The sequence below is a fragment of the Ictidomys tridecemlineatus genome, chromosome 12 (assembly GCF_052094955.1).
Source record: "Ictidomys tridecemlineatus isolate mIctTri1 chromosome 12, mIctTri1.hap1, whole genome shotgun sequence".
Lineage (NCBI taxonomy): Eukaryota > Metazoa > Chordata > Mammalia > Rodentia > Sciuridae > Ictidomys > Ictidomys tridecemlineatus.
In genome coordinates this window covers 119,229,322-119,246,632 of record NC_135488.1, presented here as the reverse complement: position 1 = coordinate 119,246,632, position 17,311 = coordinate 119,229,322, and the positions used below count along the sequence as shown (strand labels likewise).

Sequence of the window (17,311 nt, the reverse complement as noted above, 5' to 3'; positions counted from 1 at the left end):
GGCTCGTGGGCCGTGAGCAGAGGGCGGACTGTCCAGGCGGCAGGTGCCCGGCCGTGCTCCACGTCTGAGAGGATGGAAGCCAGACAGGTGGCCGAGAGCCAGGGGAGGGCCCAGGAGGCACCTGCTAGGGCGAACCGTGGAGAGCCCGGGTGGCCGGGATCCATCTACAGGAGCATCACAGCAGTGAGGCTCCAGGTGGGGCTCTCACACTTTGCTCTTTATTATCGTAGTTTGTTTCTCTAATAACCGAGTCTTCTACAATGGGAATACACAGACCACTTTAAGAAAACACAGTCAACCGACGTCCCACTCTGGCAACCGGGTATTAATGCCAATCATGGAATTCAGAAGCTGTGGACCTTGACCCCACAGTCAGGGAGCCTCCATTCTATGCCTTGAGCAGTGTGACCTCTGACACTTGAAAATCAGCCGAGTAGTGTAGAGGACACTGGGTCCAACAGATGGTCCTTCCGCAAGTGTTGGTAAGGGTGCCTCTTCTCAGGTCCACCCACTCGTAACCATCAGAGCTGGCAGAGGCTGGGGCAGCTGGGGGTCAGCCTCAGAGAGCCAGGGCAGACAAGTCCGCAGCCCTCAGGCCCACGCTGGCCTCCAGGAGGTGGGGTCAACACAGTGAGGCCTCAGGATGGGCGTTTGGGAGACGGAGAGCTGCCAAGGGCAAGCCTCCGAGAGAAAGCACACTCTGGGTCAAAGCTGGCTTGGACTCCAAAGGGACAATGCCACCTTCATGGAGATAGAGAGGAGGGACATCAGGACAAGGACACTGGAGTGGCAGGGCAGCCTCCTGAAGCCCAGGAGGACCCCCGGGTGGGGGTAAAACCCAGGAGTTAGCAGCATGCTTCCGCATAAGCCGCTCTACCTGATCCGGTTTGTTTCAGAGCTAGCTGGACTACACCCAGTGCTCCCATTGGCGTGAAGATGCCTGGAAAGATCAGAGCTGATGTCTGAATCAACTTGCATATTCAATCACCCCAAAATGACATAAAATTGAAGTATCTAAGCACCAGAGACATTAAGAACAAAATGGCAGAGAATAACTTCTACTCCTTCACCCAACTTAAACCTGACGTTTCTGTATCCAGCCCCACTTGCCATCAGCTGATGCTCGTTACACCCCGTGAAGTCACAAGTCTGCACCTACCGCACTCCGAGACTGGGAACAACTGCATGCGCTGGGCCAACGTCCGGGCGCGGCTGGTAACACCTGGTCCTCTGCTAGTGCCTCCAGCGACCTTCCCTGCACCTGAGAAGAGAAGAAACGGTGAGTGAACCTCTTCCTTAGGACTTGGGGGAAGCGACGGCCCCCAGGTCTCTGGTTCAGAAGAGGCTTCCCCCCATGGGCAGTGCTGGTTTACCCACGCACAGGCCTGCAGCCTCCCCGCTGGGCTTGTCAGAGGTGAGGTGCCTTTGAATACAGGTGCATTCTTTAACAGAAAAGAAACCAGAGCAGGTGCATACAGGTAGGGGAGGGTCTCTCTCTGGCCTCTTTGCAAGGCCCACCACCAAGGATGTGTGGGTGGAGAGCAGCGGGGAGCCCAGGACACGGCAGCGTGTCAGGGGTGACCTCCCGGTGCAGGTCCCCACAACTGCCTCTGCACCCAAGCTCCACAGCACCTGCAGTTACCAACCAGCAAGGTCACCTTGCCCCCGCAGGCTGTCCAGGACCAGGTCCATAGCAGGAGTTACAGAGGACCGAAATGTGTATGTGAGGAGTCGGAGTGAGGGGGTTTCTGCCACCCTGCTCTTTGGTTCACGTGGACAACTGGATTGCCTGAGGGAGACAGGTCTTCCCTGGGAACATGGGTCCAGGTTTCTAAACCACAAAGCACGTTCATTCCAGCTTTAGCAGCTCTGGAGGAGAAAAAATGGAGCCAAATTCCTCCAGGCGTCCAGCTTTGTGCAGGCTCCTTGGCCCCCGGAGGGCTGTCCGTCCTCAGGCCCTCAGTCCTGCCACAAGTCTCATTTGCCACTGTGATTGTGTGGATGGTACCAAGGTGCTCGGTGCAGACGTCGAGATGAACCCTTGACCATTCTCTGCTCACTGTAGAGTTGCTCAGGGGGTTTCTTGCAGGGCCCTGAACAGGTGACACTCAAGTTTCCTCCCAAGTTGTCTGTCCATGACTGCGGGGCTGGTGGTCACTGGACTCTTGTCCAGGGACGTATAAACGGGGTGACCTAAGTCTCCCTGGGGTGTAAAGGTTCACAGTGCAGGTTGTATGTAAGTAATAGGACAAAAATGGAATTTAACCCCAAAGAATCTTCCCACCAAGAACAGACCAACAGAAACGGCCCTCTGCAGGAGGAGTCGTGGCCCTCTGCCCGCCTGGCCACTGAAGACGTCCCTGGTCTCCCGTCCCCGAGGAGGGGCCGAGGCACACTCCCCTATGCATCTCAGGGCGTCTTCTTCCTCTGCAGGTGGACCCGTTCCTAGGCCTGCGAAGCTCTGACCCAGCTCCTTGTGCTGTGAGCAAGCCTCAGCCTTGGAGAACACACAGAAAGGTCCTCCTTAGCAGATGGGATCAAGGGCTCTTCCGGGAGAGTATCACCATTACAACCATGCATTGTCCGTTTGGGATCTTTCAGAATCGACTGAAATACACTCTCGTGCTTAAAAGAAGTGACGCAGATATCAAGTTTCTGAGGATTTATCATAAATGCAAAATAAGACGGAGAAACCATTAGAAGGTATTGTGAGAACTGCGGGACTCAGTCTCATTTTAGACTTGAAATGGCAGGAAATCTGGCCGGCACTTGGACGAGAGTTGGCTCACCCTGGGGGAGGGTGGACTCCAGGGAGCACGGCTCCCGCGTTGGCAGCAGGAGAGGTCGCGCGGCCAAGGAGCTGCCAACAGCAGGGCACACAGGGCTCTCGACAGTCCCTGTGCACATCAGGCCCTCAGACCTCACGGGTGTGGCCTGCAGGGCAGGGAGGTGCAGGGCCACAGAGGACAACTTGCTGTGAGAAGCGCCCGGCTCCCATTCCCTGCTGTGGGCAGGGACAGTGGAGGCAGAGAGGGGCGTGCACACCCACGACTCATCCAGCGTGGCTGGGGCGTTGGTCTGGTTGCAGTCACATTGTTTGATTTCTCAAGAATTCTTCAGATAATTCCAGGGAAATCAGGACTTCTCACTTATCGGAGGTGAGGGTTGGATTTTAAATGCTGAAATATCCAGGACACGGTTGGTTGCTCCTGCCGTACGCCCTTCCCTGGACCATCACCAGCATCCCAACACAAAATCCTGGCCCGAGACCCACAGGGTGCCCTAGGAGGTGATTCAAGGGCCCAGCCAGCGTGCGTCAGCCTCCGAATACTCCTGAAAACGCTGGGTTTACTGAGCTGGAAACACAGAACTTCTCCAGCACAGGGTGCCGCTCTCATCTGAAGCAGGGACAGTGGAGGCAGTGGTTCGGGGCTCCTCTGGCCTCTGGAATGAGATTCTGCCTCAGGAAGTTGGGGGACGTGGTTGTTAACATTTATGAACATTTCTGGTGAATTACCATCCACTTCATGTCTTTTGAACAGATCAGACTAGATATTTCTGCCAGGTATTGTCACTTTTAAACAGACAGGCGCATTGACCCTTCCTGGAACTGTAACACAATGTGCTTCCAAGTTCCGCAGCCAGGAGCCCTGGGTCAGCCTCCTGGAGACTTCAGCAGAGCAGTGCCCCGTCCCAGGCTGGACTGAGCAGCTCCCTGGCAGGGCAAGCAGAGGGCGTGGGGTTTATTCACTTGCTTCTGCACAAACTTTCCAAAGAAGGCTCCCTGTTACCTCAGGACACACCACTGTCCTGTTGGCTGACACGCCAGCGTCCCTCTCTGCAGGAAAGGAAGGTCTACTGAAAATGACCAGGACAGAAGCCAGCTGCACAAGCTCTGGACCTGTGTGTGGCACCTGATCCTCAGCAGCTAGGTGAGGGCAGTGAGTGCAGAGAAGCTGAGCCACCCACAGGAGGTCACCGTCTGTGTGTGAATGGGATCCGCCCTCCAACAACCAGACTTCTGACCACATGCTACCAGCCACCAAGCTGCAACTAAAGTTACCTTAAAACAACAACAACAACAACAACAACAACAACAGTGTGTGCCCAGTCTGAGCAAGATTCTCACAGGAGCCACTCAGTTTCCTGTTCTTGGGACCGTCTGTAGCAGGGTCTGTCCAGCACTGCTGCCCTGAGCGTGGCTGGTTTAGGAGCAGGGCAGTGCCCACCACATGTACCCAGGAGCAAGGGGTGGCAGCCAAAGAGGATGGCCATGCACTCATGGACATTCCATGCTGACCAGCTGGGAACACTGCATCCTAACCCCTAAGGGACACTGCAATGTGGGGGTGGGATACATTATTAAATTAAGTCCGTTTCTGTTACCACACTTAACACAGCACGAACATGTGCTATCAGACCCTCGATTCTGCAGCTCTCCTGTGTTCTGAGTGAGCTGTGTTCTGGTTTCATACAAATGTGCAGGTTGAAGCCACTCTTGCTGGACAACAGTCAACCCATTTGGGTCAGTCTCGGGAACATCTAGTGCATGATCTTAAAGTTGGCGGCTTCTTGATTGGCATCCAAATAGTAATACAAGTTATTTTCCCTAAGATGAGTGCACTGTTACTGCCTTTCTGCCCTCCGTGAGGACCACCGGCTTCTTGTTAATTTGCTTTTCTGCAGGCTTCTATGGCTCAGGGTGACAGAGGCGGCACCAGCTCCCGCCCTGAGGGAGCCCACGGTGACACCTGACAGCGAGCTGGGATCTGATGGACGGTCCCCCTCTAGAGGCAGGCAGTGGGTGGGCCTGCCAGGCTACGAACACCCCTGCAGTGTCCCAGCCTCCCTGCTGCTGGCCTGGGCAATCACCCGTCCACTTATCTTCCACGTCTCTTCCTGCTTATATTATTTTCCCCAAATTTCAACTATGGTGGTGTTGTAGTGGTTTACACTCTTCATTTTAAAAAATGCTCTATTTGCTGATCAGGGTGCTTTTGAAGGCTAGTTCCACACAGTGAGGTCATTCTCACATGTGCTATGAGAAGCTGGGCTTTGAGAAGGAAATGCCCAAACACCCTCCAGTACTGAACCCAGCACCGCTGTCAGCAGTGCCGGCGAGGCCTCACGTCCCACCCTGCATCTGACAACAGGGCCTTGGGCAGCCTTCTCAGTGCTGTCCAAGGTGGTGGACAAAGAGGGCCCCAGCTGCAGCCTCAATTCACCGTCTGCAGCACGGGCAGGGCCCTCCTGTGGCTGCTGGGTGAGACCATAAACAGGGCTGTGCCTGGGGAGTCGGGTAGACTCAGGAGGGGGACAGGGAGCATAGAAGGCAATCTGCTCCCTGGGTCAGATTTCGGACTCAGGTCCCAGAAGGAGTCCAGGCGTCTGTGTCCCAAGACATGGACCTTGGCGATTCACCACCACGAGCTGAGCTGTGCAGAGTTCTAGGAGGTGCCACCCAAGCAGAAGTGGTGCCGGGCGAGGCGTCTGGGTTTCTGGTGTGGCCTCGACCTGCGACGGCTGAACCCAGCTGCACTGCGAGGTCTCCCGCGAGCGGGCGGAGCACACACCCACATTCATAGAGACAATCAGGGCGCAGCGGAGCCAGACAGGCCGGGGCCTGGCTTCTGCTCCAGGCTGACACCTGACCTTCATCTACTTTCAACTCTTTAAAGGTCTTCGTGAAAGTCTGAGAGCCACTGGACTACTTGGCCTCTGTTTCCTGCCCAGAGACGGGGGTGCCGTGTGCCTCAGGACACATGGGAAAGGGCGAGAACCGTCACAGAGAATCCGTGTGTACGATATGAGGACTTAAATTTAGGGAAATGCAATGAGGACGTGAGGCAAAGCTGCCACTGAGGAAAGGGAGCCACTGACTCGGCGTCTCACAACTGTGCAGACCAAGTAGCGGAGCTCAAGCCACAGGACAGAGCTCCTCCTCAGATGGAGAAGGGCTGTCCTCAGACCTGGATGCACCCAAGAAGACCTGGCGAGCTTCAAGCCACACTGGACCCACCTGCAGGGGCTGTTTAACTGGTCAGGGTGATGTCCAGGCATCAGGAGTTTTCAAAACCTCCCCAGGTAATCCTAATGCTCAGCCTGGGCCTGAAGAAGTACTTAAGCCCTGCACAGGTCCCGGCTTGAGCCAGCACTCTGCCGCTCTGGCTGCAAGAACCACCAAGTCTCCGGCCCTGAGTGCGAGAGGAGAAGCCCACCTGCGGGACTCTGGCACTTGGTGCCTGGATGTTCTGGTGGCGGCTCCGTGGGCCGGGAGTTCTGCTTATGGAAGAACTCAGAGCTGTGGACGAGGCCGAGCAGCCCTGGGGCCAGAGAATGGCAAAATCAGAAGAGAGGAGTCATGTTCTGGGTTTTACCTTCGAAGCCCTGGCAAGCCCTTCTGTCTCCTGGCGACGACACCAGTGCTCTGTCATTTGAACCTAAATCCCTTTATAATATTAGATGGTGCGCCCAGGGCTCGGGACAGTGAGACATGGAGGGGCATGATTCTCCCTAAGGGCTGACACCCGAAGTCTCTGTGCCCTGAATCTGAATCCTTCAGGCATCCTCTCCCTGCACAGTTGGAGCTGGTGACACTTGGGCTGAGAGCAGGAGCTGGGCCCAGGGAAGATGGCAGCCCTTATCCTGGAGAAGTCTCACCCACGGGAAATGGGGAGGAGAGGTGTACAGGAGGAAGCCGGAAGGGCCACGTGGGCGATCATCTTGCCCTTGGAGCCCTCATTGTTATCTGGGTGGCTTTGTGCACTGCTGTGGGAATGCTGTGGCTGCATGTGGGCAGCAGAATCCAGGTGGATGGCCACTGCTGAGTGGGCTCCCTGACCTGCACGCTCTGTCATCTCTGGCTGAAAGGTTTGCAGACCACCTAAAATCACAGTGCAGTTGTGATTCCTCCCCATATGTAAAGCTGGGGCTCTAAGAGCGCAGGGGAGGTGCTGGACACAGGGCTTGCGCAGGCTGGCCACACTCTGCACCTGGCACCCTCCTAACTCCGTGGCTGAGCCTGGGCCTGCTGCCTTGCTCTCTGCTGCCCCCTGTTGGTGTGGAGCAGGAAGGCAGGGCCTGAGTCAGAAGTGGGCCAGGGCAGAGTGGCCAGGCAGGAAAGCTCTGCTGTCCCCAGGTGGGAACTCCTGCAGTGGCCATGAGCAGGAATCTGGACAGAGAGGACTGTGGCCGAGGGCACCACCTCACCTAAAAATGAGCTCTGTCTTCACTGAGTCTGTGGGTCCTCCCAGGCAGAGCCTCAGATTTTTAGATCTTATATGAAAACAAATCTGGAATTAGAGAACAATCCTCACGAGATGCACAGAAGCCTCATCAGGAAGTTCCCAGAGCTGGGTTTTCTTGGTTGTTTCTCATTTTCTTGTACGCACATCACCCTTGAATCAATGACCTGACAGGTGGAGAGGGCGCTGTCAATCTAAGAGATGGCGGTGTGCAGGTGAGGTACAGGTGGAGCAACCTGCCAGCAGGTGCTCAGCACAAGGACCCGGCCCAGGTGTGCTCACAGCAGGCCCAGACCCTGGGCCCCTCCTGAACCCACACCCAGGGGCTGGCCAGTTGTGTTCAAGTCACATGAAGAGCTAGCTTATATTTGTGATTTAAAAAGAAAAAAGAAGTAGTCCTGCATTTCAGTACCACAAAAACACCTGCCCTCACTATGCTGGGTAAACTACCCAGGCCTGCATGCAAAACAGGGACTTCTGGAGGAGAGAAGGAGAGAAGGTGAGGAGCAAGGGTGTGAGCATCAGGTGAGAGGAGGAAACCCAGGCCTTTCTTACAAGAACACTGGGTCTGCATATTCTTCTTTCACTTGCAAATCCTGTTCCAGGAAAATCCTGAGGCAGGATCAAGACAGCAGAGGTTTACACAGGCACCCAGAGGTGGCAAAGTCGGGCTCAGCAGCCCATGGGTGTGCGCGTGCTAAGGCCCTGAATTGGGGTGTGCGCGTGCTAAGGCCCTGAATTGGGGTGTGCGCGTGCTAAGGCCCTGAATCGTGGATGAGGTCAGGTGCCCTTGACTGGGAGATGTGGGCTCTCTGAGTCTGAGGCCAAGGGGGAACAAGGACCGGGTGGCGGGAGGGGAAGAGAAGCATCTGTGTGCGCCCAGGGGCCTCATGCCACGTCCTCTCTGGAGGGGAGAGGAGGACTTCAGGGTGCTGTCCCAGGGCCCAGGAGTTCGCTGGGAAGACACATGGCCATCAGTCCAAGGTGCAGGCACACAGAGGCCTATAGGAAGCCACGTGGCATGCCACCTCACAGCTCCACTGGACCCAGCTCCCTAGCGATGCCAAGGGCTGCCCAACAGACCAGGCCGGTGAGGGAGGGTCAGAGCGCCTAGTGCCCCAGCACTCAAGGACTGAGGCTTACCCTTGTGTGTGGGAGAGTGGAAGCCTCAGCCCTGAAGCTGCCCCACACCTCCCACCCTAGAGGGACGCACTGCCCAGGACAGGAGGAGACACTGGCCTAGCTGTAAGACCAGCTGTGGCACCTTCTCCTGGTTCCTCTGGACACAGGGTTTGGAAGGGAACGACACAATGAAAACTGTAGGATGAGATCCTCGGAGCAGCTCCAGCTTCTTAAGGTTCAGCTCCGAGACTCCCAGCGTGATCCAGCCTTAGCAGACAGGAGCGCCGCCCGGTGTGGCAGCCCTGACCAGCCCTGGGGCACCAAGAAGGCCTGTCACCTCCATGGGAAACAGATGGTCTAGCTTGAACGGGCAGTGAGGCGAACATGCAGATGCAGAGAGGAAGGGGGCGATGGGCAAGGGGAACCCATTAGGCACCTTTCACTGTGGGAGTGAACCATTAGTATGACGCCTCACGCCGGCGTGGAGAGGCTGGGAACGTGCCCAAAGAGGCAAGCACAGCTGGTCGCAGGTGATGGTGACCAGCTGGTTGTGTGTGGTCACTGACTGTGCTTAGAAAGCACTGGACACAGTAATGCCGAGTTGTCCTTGTAGAATGATTTGGAATTAGAAGGAATGGGGAGAGGGGGGTGGCAAGAACCAAGGTGGATGGATCTCGACTTGAGCTCAGCAGAACATTATCCAAAAGTCCACGTGATGCCCCTCCCTGGCACGGCTCAACTGAGGGCAGCAGTCCAGCCAAGCCCAGCTGAGACACAGAACCAGCAAGGGGCTTGGATTTCCATTCAATGTGAAAGTGGAGGGGGTAAGAGGGGGAGGGAGAGGCCTTTGAAATAAGGATTATCTCCATCTTACAAATGAGACCAAGATGGACTCAACAGGCTTCCCTTGGTATCTGCTCTTCCTGATGGAGGGGCAAATCAGAATAAACACGATCTGTTATCGCCGTGCAGCCGATGCTCATTCCCCATTTACCCCTTTAGAAATGCCCTTTCCCAGTGGATGGAACTGCTCCTGGGCGGCACTCTGCGGGTTCTAAGGACCGGCTGCGCTGGACTTGTACTGTGCTCTGGTGCTGGCCCTGCCCAGGTAGGGAAGCCCTCAGTGCAGAAGCGCCAGGTCCACCAGGCACAGCTGCCAGCATCCTGCCAGGAGCGATCTGCACGTCACCTAGGGGTGCGGGCACAGGCTGCTTTGGCAGGTGAAAACCTGCCGGGGGAGTGTCAGGGAGAATCCCTGGCGGCCATGACGCAGCTCTCCACCAGAGCATGGCAAGGCCAAGAGCTGAGGTCTTTGGAGCAGACCATGAGCTCCGAGCAGGAAGACGGGCTGGGCAGGGCAGAGTGCTGGGCAGGGCCGAGTGCTGGGAGGGGAGGGCACTGACTGGCGCTCCTCAGAGCCGGGCCACGCGGCTCACCCTGAGCAGGACACAGCTCTGCTGCCTGCCACCCTTTGGATAGCGATGTGCAGCAAGACCACAGACGCCAGATGGCATCATCTGCCACGAGCTCCAGCAAGAGGATTATCCTGAGCACGGAGCATCATGGGTGAGGGAGCTCAACCACATGGGGATGCAGACAGAGAGACTGAGAGAGGAGAAGGCAGAGCGGGCAGACAGACAGACAGTGGAGACAGAGATTGAGAGACAGGAGGAGGTAGAGAGCAGAGGAAGGACAGACAGCCAAGACTGAGAGACAAAGGAGAGAACTTGGGGGAGGGAGGGGGAGAGAGAGAGAGAGAGAGAGAGAGAGAGAGAGAGAGAGAGCAGAGATTGGGACAGAGGAGAGGGCCAAAAGACGGACAGAGACAGACAGACAGACAGACAGTAGAGAGATAGATTGAGAGACAGGAGAGGGCAGAGAGCAGAGGAGAGACAGACAGCCAAGACTGAGAGACAAAGGAGAGGACTTAGGGAGGGGGTGGGGGAGGGAGGGAGGGGGAGAGAGAGAGAGAGAGAGAGAGAGAGAGAGAGAGAGAGAGCGCGCAGAGATTGGGACAGAGGAGAGGGCCAAAAGACGGACAGAGACAGACAGACAGATAGTAGACAGATAGATTGAGAGACAGGAGAGGGCAGAGAGAAGAGGAGAGACATACAGAGAGAAGCAGAGATTGAGACACAGAAGGGAGGGCAGAGTATGAATTGCCAAGAACATTGTAATGTCATGTGTAGCTTATAAAAAAAATAAAATAGAAATTTTTAAAAAGGGAGGGCAGAGATAAGAGAGGAAGAGAGAGGGAGAGGAGGCAGAGAAAGGAAAGAGAGAGAGAGAGAGGGCGAGGAGGGCGGAGGACGGCAGAGGGAAGGACTGCTCTCGGAATCACTTTATTTCCAAAGGCTGGCCACCCAGTGGCACAGAACCAAGAGACTCAGGAGCAGAGTCACATTTTCAAAATGCAGCAGGATAAATACAGAGTTTTCTGTTCTATCTTTCAAGAGGGACCTCGAACAAGTCAGAATCCATCAAAAGAAACCCTGGGTGGTCAGGGGGCTTGCTGGGCAGCCACCTGGAGCACAGGTGGACAGCTGCCACTGTCCACAGCACGGCTGGCCGACAAGACGGAGCAGTGAGGCAGAGCCTGTCCTGCTCATTGTCCCGTTCAGCCTTTTTTTTAAGTGAAGAAATATGATTCAAGGCAACAACTATTTTTATTTCTCCATTTTAAGAATTCTTTCCTTTTGGCGGCGTGGGGGGGGGGGTACTGGGGTAGAACCCAGGGGGGCAGAACCACTGAGTCACATCCCCAGCCCTTTTTATTTTTTTTTGCGATAGGGTCTTACTCAGTTGCTTAAAGCCTCGCTAAGTTGCTTAGGCTAGCCTTAATCTTGCAGTCCTCCTGCCTCAGCCTCCTGAGTCTCTGGGACGAAAGGCGTGTGACACCACACTCGGCTAGAACTTTCCCTCCCTAGATCAAGAAATTTTTAAAAACTTTAAAAATTTAAAGTTTTTAAATTTAAAAAGATTTGCAATTATCATTGATTATTATTGGGATGCTCTTCTGTGCATGGATGATACAACAACACATTATTTGTTTTGTTTTTGTTTTTCTTTCTTCTAGAAGTCCTGTCTAGCTAATGTCGTTAACTCCAGATAAAGGGAGCATGAGGAGAGAGAGGCGCTGTGGGGGAGGAGTTGAGGGACGACCCAGGACAGAGGAGACAGGTACAGGTGTTGCCACTGCCTCTAAGGCCAGGAGCCGGTCCTTCCTGGAAGGCAGTGTGTGGCTGGCCTCCTCTGAGGTCACTGTACCCTCTGAGGTGTCAGGGCCAGCTCTGCCTCGTCCCAGCAGGCCATTGGGCTGGTGGACAGCCAGCGTCTCAGCCACAGGATCCACCCCAGGCCAAGCACAGCCTGGGGCAGCACCCACAGCAGGAGCCAGGCACTCCCATTAGGTTTGTCCCCTTGAATTCAGACACTTAGGGACAACCGGGGACCCCTGCAGCGACCATCCTCTAGGGAAGTTCAGGAACAGTATACCCCCAAGTCACCCAACCTGCACGAGCAAAATGTGAACCGCACGGCGCCTGACCCCAGCTCACTGGCCCTGCGGCCCCTCGTCTCTGCTCCCAGGACAGCCCTGCACAGAGGCCACCACGGCCTGCAGCCCGGGACGGCTCCGCTCCATGGCTCCATGCCACACTCCCCCTGCGGACGCAGGGAGCATCTGGAGTTGTGCTTTCTCACGCCTGGCCGTATGCAGCCACTGTGCCTCGCTTGGCACGGGATCCTAGAGGGTGACCTAGGTGCCAGCAGGACCCTCCCAGGCACATCAAAGTGGGCACCAGCCAAGCCAGAGCTCTGCCCAGGATGCCTTCCATGCCTTTCCGCAGGCACGCAGACCGATCCTCCACCCCTCCCCAGACAGGGCCAGAATTCCCAGCTCCAGTCACTCAGGCCTCCCTGCTCGGCCTCCACCCTGTCCATGCAGTGGGCACCACTCTGATGTTCCGTGGCCTCACTCCAGAGGTTCCAAGACTGCTCAAGGGAGGACGAAGGTGTCCCATGGACTGCGTGACTCCCACCTCCTGCTCCCTGGTGCCTGGGAGTGTCTTGAGGAGCTGTGTCAGGGCAGGAGGGAGCCTCAGCGTTTAGCAACAGAAAGCCTGTCCTTTCCCTCTTCTCCCTGCACGTCACGTTTTGCTTCCTTCCGTCCACCACAGTCCCAGGGTCTTCACTGCTGGACGCTACCCAGAGGTCCTGGGGCAGGGCCAGCTAGAAGGAGCCAGGAGAGTGGGCACCAGCAGAGTTTCTGGTCACATGTGAGGTCTCTGGTGAGGTCCAGCTTTTGGTTTGTGGCTGAAATAGAGACAGTGTCCCTCGATCTCCAAACCCCTGCACCCGAGCTTTCTCAGCAGCCTGAGGAGCAAGGGATACTGCCCAGGCCTTGCCCCTGGGGGAGGCGACAGAGAAGCACACAACAGCCAAGCCAAGGTGACAACCAGCCAGGTGGGATCACCCGAGAAGCTGGGTGTGGCTGCGTCCCTGCATGGCCTGCCCAGGACCTCGTCATGAAGATGTGGGCTTTAATGTCAAGAACGTCCTCACGGGGATGACACCAGCTGTCCCCGAGGGGGACTCCACAGCACATGAGGCTTTGCAGACTTTCCTTTAAGGACAAGCGTCTTCTACAAAAGAGGAACCAAGATACCTAATGTGACAAAGATCACTGTCTACAGCAAGTGCCCTGGATCCGTCATCAACCTAAACGCCCCATATCAGGAGGCCCCACGATCCCATGGGGGACACAGGAGCAATTCCGAGACACCTCTCCGTGAGACCACGAGACATGGCAGCCCTCTCCACACAGCCACCAGGGCTGGAGCATGGCATCCATGTCCCCAGCACCGGCACCGGCCGCCTCACCCTGTCCTCAGCAATACTTTATTGAAAAGGGACGAGGTTCCTTTGGGAGGCCAGAGGCACTGGCTTTCCCTCTGAGACGGGCTCCCCATCCGACTGTCACCGACTGCCTGGCCTCAGCCTTGCCCCCCTCCCCACAAAGTGCATCTGGTTCCAGTGACAGACAGTGGGTCCTGCGCGAAGCATCAGGGGCTGCGGGGATGCCTTTGGGCCCGGTCAGCGCTAGTGTGGAAGGGGAGCTCCGTGGGTGACTTGGAGCCTGAGGGGCCACCAGTTTCAGGACTGGGGAGTCTGCCTGGGAGGGTGGGCCGTGCCCCGGGTCCTCCTGGGAAAGGGAGGTTGCACTGGGTGGACACCCAGGTGGGCGAAGGCTGCGCTTCCTCAGCCCCGAGTGAGACCACAGCCGCGGGGCTGCTCTCCTTCAAGTGAGATCGTGCGCATCAATGGCACTGGAGACCTCGGACGTCCCGTGTGGGATCTGTCCCTTTAAAATGCCAGCAGAGGCTGCCACCCAGGTGCGCTCGATGGTCCCTTCCAGGGTGACTCCAGTAGAGGTCCAGTCCCGCCAATCTTCCCGCCTGTCACCGCCTTTGCCTGCAGATATGGAAGCGCTATTTTAGCACGAGGTGATTTTCCATGAGCTTGCTGACGTACGGAGTCCTTTTAATTAACTTTAAGCAAAGGGGGAAATCGATACTGTTTGGAGCGTGGATGACGTTGGAGGGATTCCGAGTATTCAAGCTGGTCCGAAGCCAGAGATGGTTAGGGAGGGAAACGCTGGGACGGCGGCGTGGTTTCCGTCAGGGGTCAGCACTCGCAAGACAGACACCCTCAGACACCCAAATGGTCTTCAGAGAGGCCTGTTTGTGGGTAACAACTACCTACAAGTCCTAGGAAGGGAAAATGGTGTGTTCTCACCCAAAGCCGTCCATAGGAAGATGCGTCTGCCCTGGAGTGCAGGGCCCGTCCTCCCTGGCTGGGCTCCTTTTCCTGAGACCCAGGAGCCCCGACTGCTGCTTCAGGAGGAGCTCCTGGTCGGCCCAGTTTGTCCTTCCAATACCCAGCTGCCTGGTGTGTGGGCACCTGTGGGCAGGACACAAGGGTCCATGAACTGATGCTGCCCAAGTCCAGCAAGACGTGAGACTTACAAGTCTTCTCCCTCAGACTCCTCGGCAGGCGGGAAATGTTTCTGCAGGTCATTCACAGGGCCACATGCTCCCAGTTGGGACCACACACCACACATGGAGCCCATCTTCTCAAATGACAACCAAGCGCTGGTTTACCCAGCTAGGAGCCTGCACACTCTGAGCTGTGTTCCCTCGGGGCTGTGGGGTCTCAGGTCTGGCCTCGAGTCCCAAGGGTCACAGCTGGCCCTGCAGGCTGCTCCCATTTCCCCTTTCCCAGCAGTGCCCGGCTCTCTCCATACACGGATGCTCTTCTCTGGCGCTCTTGGATGGGCAGCTCTTCTGGACAGGTGGCTCTCCTGGAGGGACAGCCGCCTGCAGAAGGCACAGCCGTGCCCTGCTCCGCCTCCGTGGGGTGCCTGCCTGAGGTGCGTCCTCAGGGCCGCGTGCCTCTCCCCACCTGCCACCTCCCTCTCCTGACCTTTCCTGGTCGTCCTGGCCTGGCCTCTGTCTTCCCCTCACCGTGTGGGAACTTGATCTGATGCAGACACTGTGAGAACTCCTCTCCATCTCCTGGCGCCCCACCACAGGTGCAGGTGAACAGTCACATTCCATCACTTTATTAGCAAGTATGCCACAAGGATTTTGAGCCCTACTCTATGTGGGGCCCTGCTTTTAGCCCTTGGCTGTTACGCAAGGAAAGAAACAAACAAAATTTAAAGGTTTGGTAAAAGCGAAATAAGCCCCAAACTAAAGGCCAAATGTTCTCTCTAATATGTGGATGCTAATTCACAATAAGGTGGGGGGCACTAGGGAAGAATAGTGTGACCTTAGATTAGGTAGAGAGGAGGGATGGGAGGGGAGGGGAGGGGATGTGGGATAGGAAAGTAGAATGAGACAGACATCATTACTGTATTATCTATGTGACTGCATGACCCATGTGATTCTGCAACATGTGCACTCAGAAAAAATGAGCAGTTATAGCCCATCTATGTATGACTTATCAAAGTGCATAAGTGCATTCTATTGTTGTATATAACTAATTGAAACAAAATAATAATAATAAAAATCAGCCATTCATAAAGTTGTCTTTAACTGGAAGGTTAAATGTGGAAATATAGAGATCTGATACCACTCCCAGCATCAAGTTCGTGTGCACTTGAACACTCCCAGACATGTAAACATGTGGAAGGAGTCAGACCGGAGACAGCCTGTGGACACACCATAAGAGCAGGCTTCAGGCTGCTGTGAAGGAGGCAGGACCCACAGGGCAGCTCTTCCTGCCCTCAAATTCATGTCCTTCACAGACGGACACTGCCCGCCTCAATCCTCCCCACCTCAACATGGCACACTTCACAAACACTGCAGACGGCGCACATGGGGGACACAGCCCTAGCTGTCATTCCTGTCACCAACATAAGACACAGTGAATACTGAAATAGAACCTGGTCCTGCAAATAGGTTCTCAGACTGCAGACTAAAACGTGCGGCTGAAGAAACGAGGAGTTAGCTAACCTATCAGTCCCTGTGTGTCACCTAAACACACAGAATGTTTTGGATCAGTTGATGACAACTGCAGAAGCCCTGTCGATGAGCTCCTTCCTGGGAGTCTGCATCCATACCCAGAAGCTTCGGAAGCGGGGACCACTTTCCTTAGAAATGGCGGGAGGAGGGGCTGCTAGACTTCTATTTTTGCCAGACTTCAAGACAAACTTGACTGAGATGTCAAATTGCAATGACTGTGCCTGCCACTAAATATGCTGATATATGCACCTCCCGGTGGCTGATGTCTGCTTACAATGAACAATGAGCTCTTTCCGTCCCTAGAAAGACAGACAGCTCTGTGTGCTCAGAAGGCTGGGACTGAAAAAGTGGAAGCCTGATCAAATATTGGAACTCTTAGAGAATGCAAATGGGCCTTTGTCTCCTGAAACTTTGCTAAAACCAAGACGACTAGATCCTAGACATGGAAGTCGCAGATGACCAGACACACAAGCAAGTCCTTGAGAGGGGCCAGCTGGCGGCACAGGAAAGTCCTCTACCACAACAAGCACTGAACCCAGGGAGTGGCCATTGCATTCACCTGCCATTAAAGATTTGCCAAGGAGCAGGCAATCAAGATTGACTTTTAAGGCCAGGTTACAGATGACAAAAGAGCCACAAAAATCATTACCACCAAGCAGTGGAGATCCCAGAACCTCCTTGACCTTCACCTGATCACCACAGGGTGGACATCACCAGGCCTCCCTCTCCTTCACTTGATCCCGATGGTTGAGATCACAGGATCTTTATCTTTTAACTGATCCCCACGTTGGAGATCACAGGATATTTATCCCTCACATGATCCTCACAGGGTGGAGATCCCAGGGCCTCTCTATCCCTCACCTGATCCTCACAGGGTGGAGATCCCAGGGCCTCCCTATCCCTCACCTGATCACCACAGGGTGGAGATCCCAGGGCCTCCCTATCCCTCACCTGATCACCACAGGGTGGAGATCCCAGGCCCTCCCTATCCCTCACCTGATCACCACAGGGTGGAGATCCCAGGGCCTCCCTATCCCTCACCTGATCCTCACAGGGTGAAGATCCCAGGGCCTCCCTATCCCCCACCTGATCACCACAGGGTGGAGATTCCAGGGCCTCCCTATCCCTCACCTGATCACTACAGGGTGGAGATCCCAGGGCTTCCCTATCCCTCATCTGATCCTCACAGGATGGAGATCCCAGGGTCTCCCTATCCCTCACCTGATCACCACAGGGTGGAGATCCCAGGGCCTCCCTATCCCTCACCTGATCCTCACAGGGTGGAGATCCCAGGCCCTCCCTATGCCTCACCTGATCCTCACAGGGTGGAGATCCCAGGGCCTCCCTATCCCTCACCTGATCACCACAGGGTGGAGATCCCAGGGCCTCCCTATCCCTCACCTGATCCTCACAGGGTGG

The 17,311-nt window shown here is 55.7% G+C and overlaps 1 protein-coding gene across 21 annotated transcripts in view; it reads right to left on the bottom strand.

Moving 5' to 3' along the window:
- Myt1l (myelin transcription factor 1 like) overlaps window positions 1–14,286 on the bottom strand; it is a 338,827-nt gene extending 324,541 nt beyond the window's left edge. For 7 of the 21 annotated variants that reach the window (XM_078029750.1, XM_078029756.1, XM_078029751.1 and 4 more), the window contains exons 1-2: window positions 14,163–14,183; window positions 1,160–1,261 (exon numbers count right to left, since the gene is read on the bottom strand). The gene's annotated coding sequence lies outside the window, so the exon portion shown is untranslated. Of the gene's footprint in view, window positions 1–1,159; window positions 1,262–14,162 lie in introns of those variants that run through there. The other 14 variants (XR_013429314.1, XM_078029755.1, XM_078029766.1 and 11 more) reach the window with 4 other exon arrangements.
- Window positions 14,287–17,311: the final 3,025 nt, after the last annotated feature.